Source organism: Carassius carassius, chromosome 34 (genome assembly GCF_963082965.1).
Source record: "Carassius carassius chromosome 34, fCarCar2.1, whole genome shotgun sequence".
NCBI classification, from domain to species: Eukaryota; Metazoa; Chordata; class Actinopteri; order Cypriniformes; family Cyprinidae; genus Carassius; species Carassius carassius.
Window position 1 is genome coordinate 17,755,138 of NC_081788.1, and position 6,145 is coordinate 17,761,282.

Below are 6,145 nucleotides of genomic sequence, written 5' to 3' on the forward strand. Positions count from 1 at the left end.
CTAATATTAACAAGATTTTAATAAAGTATTATTAAATGTGGAAATTAACATGAACAAACATGAACAATTGTTGTATAAGTGCAGTTCATTATTAGTTAATGTTAATTAATGTAGTCAACTAATGAACCTTATTTTAAAGTGTTACCGATTTGTTTATTACGGTTAAGGTGTACAGTCAGACAAAGCATTATTTTAATAAGAGGGATTTAGTTAATAATAAAAATATAGTGCCTATGTAAAGCAAATAAACAACTTAACTAATTTAAATTATTGCATTCTTCAATAGGCTACTGTAGAATGAACAATAGACTATATAAAATAGATTAACTTACCAATAATAATTTAAAAAAATTGTGTTTTACATGAATTTAGAAATGTTTGTAGATCGGTTATTTATTATGTGGTTTCACTGTTTTGGTTCCACATTGTTCATTAGCAATTTCTCATCCTACTCCTCTCTAGGTTACAGCAGCGGAGTTAACGCGGATGTACAACACGGTTAAACACAACCTCAGCTATAAGTATAGCTGAGGTTGTGTTTAACCGTGTGGTATTTTTTATGAAAACATGATTTAAGTTGTGATTTACCATCACTGGCACGTCATCGGACCTGTGGTCATCGTGGCCCCGAGGGGTGTCCCCCCAGGCGTCCCTTATTTTTCTGTATTGAAGGTGGCAACCCTACGTCAGATTGTATCGGCTGTGAGGATTAAGACGACAACTCCCATGATTCCACACTGTCATGGCGTCATCAAACTATGCCTAGTGGCAAAAAATTACATATTGTACCTTTAAATTATCTTTTAAGGAATCGGTTGAGTAATGATTCACTCAGAAACCACAAGAAGGCACTCTAAAGACATACAAACTTGTGCATTGTTGCTTTGTAAAAGTGAAGCAACAGGTAATAAAGGTCTTTTGCTCCTGAACGCACTCCCTTAGCCAGAGAAATGTCACAGAGGATAAGTTACCATGGAAACACCAAGTCCCACATTGGTTGAGAATAAAGCCTGTGTTCCTCCACTGAATCACAGTTGAGCTGAGTCTGGATTTGTTTAGTCTAAAGATTTTTGTTTAGTTTCAAAGTCCCATTGCTTCTACTACTGATTAATCAAGGCATGTTTTGATAATATAGCAAGTAATGTTTAGAAACCTCTTAATTTTTCATAAAGATTTAAGTTCAGTTTATTTTGATTGTAATAAAATCATTATCTTTTGTGAATTCAAAACAGTTCTCGGTGGAGTAAGAGCTTCAAAAATACAAGAGCTTCAAATGGGAGCTGTAACATAGCCACATATTTATAGCCTACTAATATATTGTCTATTCAAACCAAATATACTCTTAGTATTATAGGCCTACTAAAAACTGTAGGCCTACTTGTTTTTGTATTACAGTGATAATTTATACATTAGAAAAACATTTACCTTATAAAGGAAAAAAGTCACATGCACTACTATCATTGCTTGGATTGAAAATGAATCCATTGATTGGATTGGATTGATTGCTTGAATGAAAAGAAACGAAGTTGCTTGTCAGGTTTTCCAAAGCAAGCAATTTTTTAAAAATAAGCCAAAAAAAAACGTGTACTTTACAAAAAAAAGAAGAAGAAGAAGAAGCCCAAAGTCACGTATAAAACACGGACTTGGCAACTATGCTCTCAGCGGTGCTAAAAGGTCAGGTTGTCTAAACTTCACCACTAGGGGCCTCCCTCTTACTTACCAAACATCAAAGTACACTGATGTGAGTCGCACTGATGTGTGTTTGTGCACATGAATGTGCCTACATCTGTTTGTGTGTGCATGTTAGTAAATATGTGAATATATGTGAATGTATGGAGAGGAGAAGAGAAAGAACAACACAATGTGAATAGGAAATGTTTTCATCAGCAGCACTGCATTTGGCAGTAATGGTGTTTGCCCTCTTACAGTGAGTCATTTTCTATCAAGATGAGTTTACTGAATTATTTTGAGGTGTCTTTCAAGGCAGTTATTAACAGAGAAACAGCATTATTGTTATTATGATGGTATCTTTATCTTTCATACAGGCAAAAGTCTAGGAGGTGAATCAAAAAATAGAGTTATATTGTAATGCTAGTAATGCAATTCTATCAAAAATAATTGTATATTTATAAATATTTATAAATGTAAACTTATAAATTATACCTTCCTGTTCAAAAGCTGGGGTCTAAGATTTGTAAATGTTTTTGAAAGAATTCTCTTTTACTCACTATATATATACATATATAATTATTATTATTATTTCTTATTATATGTTGAAAACTGTTGTACTTCTTAATTTGTTTTTTGTAAACCCAGATACATTTTTTTCAGGATTCAAGTTTAAAAGAACAACATAAATGATACCTGTCACTTTTGATCAATTTAATATGCCCTTACTACTAAATAAAATATTTTTTTCCCCTTCAAATAAAAAACGGACCCAAGTGTTTATATAAAGTAAAGATTGTTTGTGTCACAGTGTCTAGTTGGTGTGCCCATGTATAGCCACCAGAGGGCATGCTTTTTAGTTGTGTGTTTCTCTGGACTTCAGGGTGCTTTCACATCTCTAGTTCGATTCATTTGGTCCGAACCAAGGGCAAACAATTATACATTGTAGCATTTTTCAGCTTTTTTGGTTCCTTTTCACACCACACTGATTGCTTTGGTCCATACCAGTTGAAACAAACCAAAATGCAGTCACATGACAACATCTACATCACTCATTGGCCATGACGTATTTCCTAAACTGCTTTTCGATTGGTCAGAATTTACGTGCGGGAAAATTCCAACATAAGAGGAAAAGCCAACACAGAGGCAACACAATTATGGAGAGACGACTGCGTGGGCTGGTTTTGTACCTGGCCATAATCTATTACATTGTTTGTATACACCACAATTTGCAAAAAATAAATTTCTATAATGAAGCGCGGATGCGGCTTGAAAACAACGTTCTAATGCACTGCAAACGGTGAGTGGGAATCACTCGTAACTTCAAGCAGAGGCGTGCATTAATTCTTCTTAAATCTGACATGCTCATGGTCATCTGACCAAATTTCTATGAGGCTCCGCACCTCCTCACTACTCCAAGTTTGTCCACGAGCTGCCATGCTAAAGTGCAAACTGTCAACAAACACTTCCTCATCCCATAATGCACAACGCAGCTGACTACGGCAGCTGGTTTAGTCCAAAAATGATCAGTACTTTTTGCAGTTGGGTTCTGTTTGAGGTCGGATCACATTCTCACCACAAACGAACAGCTCCAGAGTTCGTTTGAAAGCGTACCGAGACCACCTCTTCAAGCAGGTCTTGGTACGCTTGTTTGGTCTGCTTTTGGTGCGCACCCGAGTGTGATTGCTGCTTTCTCATCTGCCGAAACGAACCGCACCAAAGGGGGAAATGAACTCCGGTACGATACAGCCGAACTAAATGAGGCAGGTGTGAAAGCATCCTCAGTTCCCATCACCCTTTGCTTTAAACTATCAAGTCTCATTAAAATTAGCTGTCTCAATTACCTTGGTAACTCATTCACATATTAGCCCAGTTTTCTTTGTCTTTGGTTGCTGGTTTATTGTTTTCTTTTACGTGTTTCTGTTGTTTGCCCTGATTTGGATTACATTTCAGTTTTTTTTTTGGACTCTTCAATAAATTCTGCACTAGGATCTTCTTGTTTTGGAGGATACTGTGACAGAATAAACGAGCCATTAAGAGATTCAGTAGTAAGTCTGTGCTATAGATTGTGGACGATGCATTCGTATTGTTAGTCCTGCTTTGAAGAAGGAGCAGGAGGCTGGGCTCTGGATGTTGGTCAGAGGTTTTGCTCAGACCTTCTGGACTTTGGTGGTAGGGCTGGAACTGAGTGAGCCTGTGCTCAGCAAGACTTATAATTTGGGAGATGGAGGAGCTTAAGACTATTGACTTCTGGAGTTTCATTAATTATCTCTGTTACCGCAACTTAGTAATGTCATGTCGGTCTATTGCAGTGCTCCCAGAAATCCCTGAGCCAGCTCCAGTGGATAGCGAATCTTCACTGTTACTGTCTCAGTCTCACAAGTGAAGGTCGAGAAGCAGGACAGCAAGGTCTACTAAAGTTCTCCCGTAGCCCACACCAGTCCTTGAATCTGCGCTAGAACCTGCTCCAGTCTATGAGTCTGAGCCAATTACGCACCCGACTCCAATGATCTTGAGTGCGGTGGTCCTGGAGGACCTGACTCCGGTGGTCTCTGAAGTCACCACAAAGCTGCCCAAATTCACTGCTGCTGCCATAGCCCAGAAGGTCGCCTTTGCCTTTGGCAAAGACTGTTCTGTGTGCATGGGAGCATGCAGAGTCCACTCCAGAATCTGCTCCAGTGCAGGAGTCCTCAGAGTCCAATCCAGAGCTCTGCCCAGTCCAGAAGCCTTCAGAGTCTACTCCAGAGCTCGTTCCAGTCCGGGAATCCCCAGAGTCCACTTATGAACCTACTTCAGTACAGGAGTCCTCAGAGTTCACTCCAGAGCCCACTTTAGTCTGGACTTCAGTTCCTATCACCCTTTGCTTTAAACTATCAAGTCTCATTACATTCAGCTGTGTCTCAATTACCTTAACTCATCCACATATTAGCCTGGTTTTCTTTGTCTTTGGTTGCTGGTTTTTTTGTTTTGTTACATGTTTCTGTTACTTTGTTTTGCCCTGATTTTGATTACAATGTTTGTTTGACTCCTTATTAAATGCTGCACTTGGATCTTCTTGTTTTGGAGCAATCCGTCACCGTTTGATTGTTTGTTTTTATTTACATTTTAGTTGCTTTGTTACTTTTTTGACCCAGTATACTATTCTCTCCTCTCCATTTTAACTGAACAACAGTCAGTGCTAATGACACACAATAGGAAAAACTGGAAACCGTGTCTTTACTGTCTTTCAACTTAAAATAGCAAACACTGAATTTGGTTAAATGGAAATTAACTTTAGTGTATTTTTGTATGCTGCTCATTCTACTTATGGCAAAACATTGCAGACACAGGAACTCATGCTTGGTTTACCCGTAAACAAAAGGCCATTGACACTGAGCTGAGTCTTGTTTGCATCACAAGAACAAAGAAGAAACCACACAGCTTATTTAATAATGCAGAAGACTGCTGAGAAAGTAAGAATATCATCTTATGAACCCTTTTTCCATTCCTCAAAGTATTGTTCACTTACTGTTTTGGCAATCCAACATACTTTAAGCAATGCAATAGAATTACCATGCATGTCCAAAGGTTTTTGTGTACCATGCCCACAAAACCTTTTTAGTGATTTATCAAAATTTAAAGAGTCTGGATAGCTTCTTTAATATTTTGATTTAAAATAAGGAATATATGTATCTATATCATATTTCACACATACAACTGTTCTGTTTTTGAACTGGCTGATATCTCTGTCTGGACATTTTTATGGTTCCTGCAGTGAGCACAGAGATATGAAGTGCCATCATTTTCTACCAATATCTGCGAACTCAGCTGATGATTCAGATCTAATGTGAAACTTGCTAATGAGTGCAATACTGCAGGTGCAGTACAGTCTTCTTCACATCTAAGAAATTAAAAGAAAAAAAAGAGATAGCAGTGTTGCCAGTGTCTGTTGGTAGTGGGTGGAGAAGTACAAAATCTAAAAGGACATCTGTTGTGGCACATGTTTGCAGCTGACCCGATTGTTAACCTTTTGTCAGAGACTATCTGATTGTCCCTCGCCATTTTGTTGATCAGGTGCTTGCACAAACCCCGGCACAAAGGCCCCGGGTGGATGCCGCCATCTTCATGTCACAAGGTGTGGAAAATGTGACTGAAGAAACCAAGGCAGTTTTTACTTCTCGTAAACACACTTTTTTTCCAATCTGAGATTGTATCTCTTCATGGCTGATTAGCGAGGCTTGCCGTACGAATGACCAGAAAACAAAATGCTCTCAATTTGTTTTTGTTTTTTTGATGGGCCAGAATATAATCAACCGTTAATTTTTTTTAAGATATTAATATTTTTATTAAAAAAAGGATGCATTAAACTGATATAAAAAAATGTCAGTAAAGACATTTATGATGTTACAGAATAAAATTCTATTACAAATAAATGCTGTTATTTTAACTTTCTAATCAAGGAATCCTGAAAACAAATTAATTTCCCCAAAAATACTTC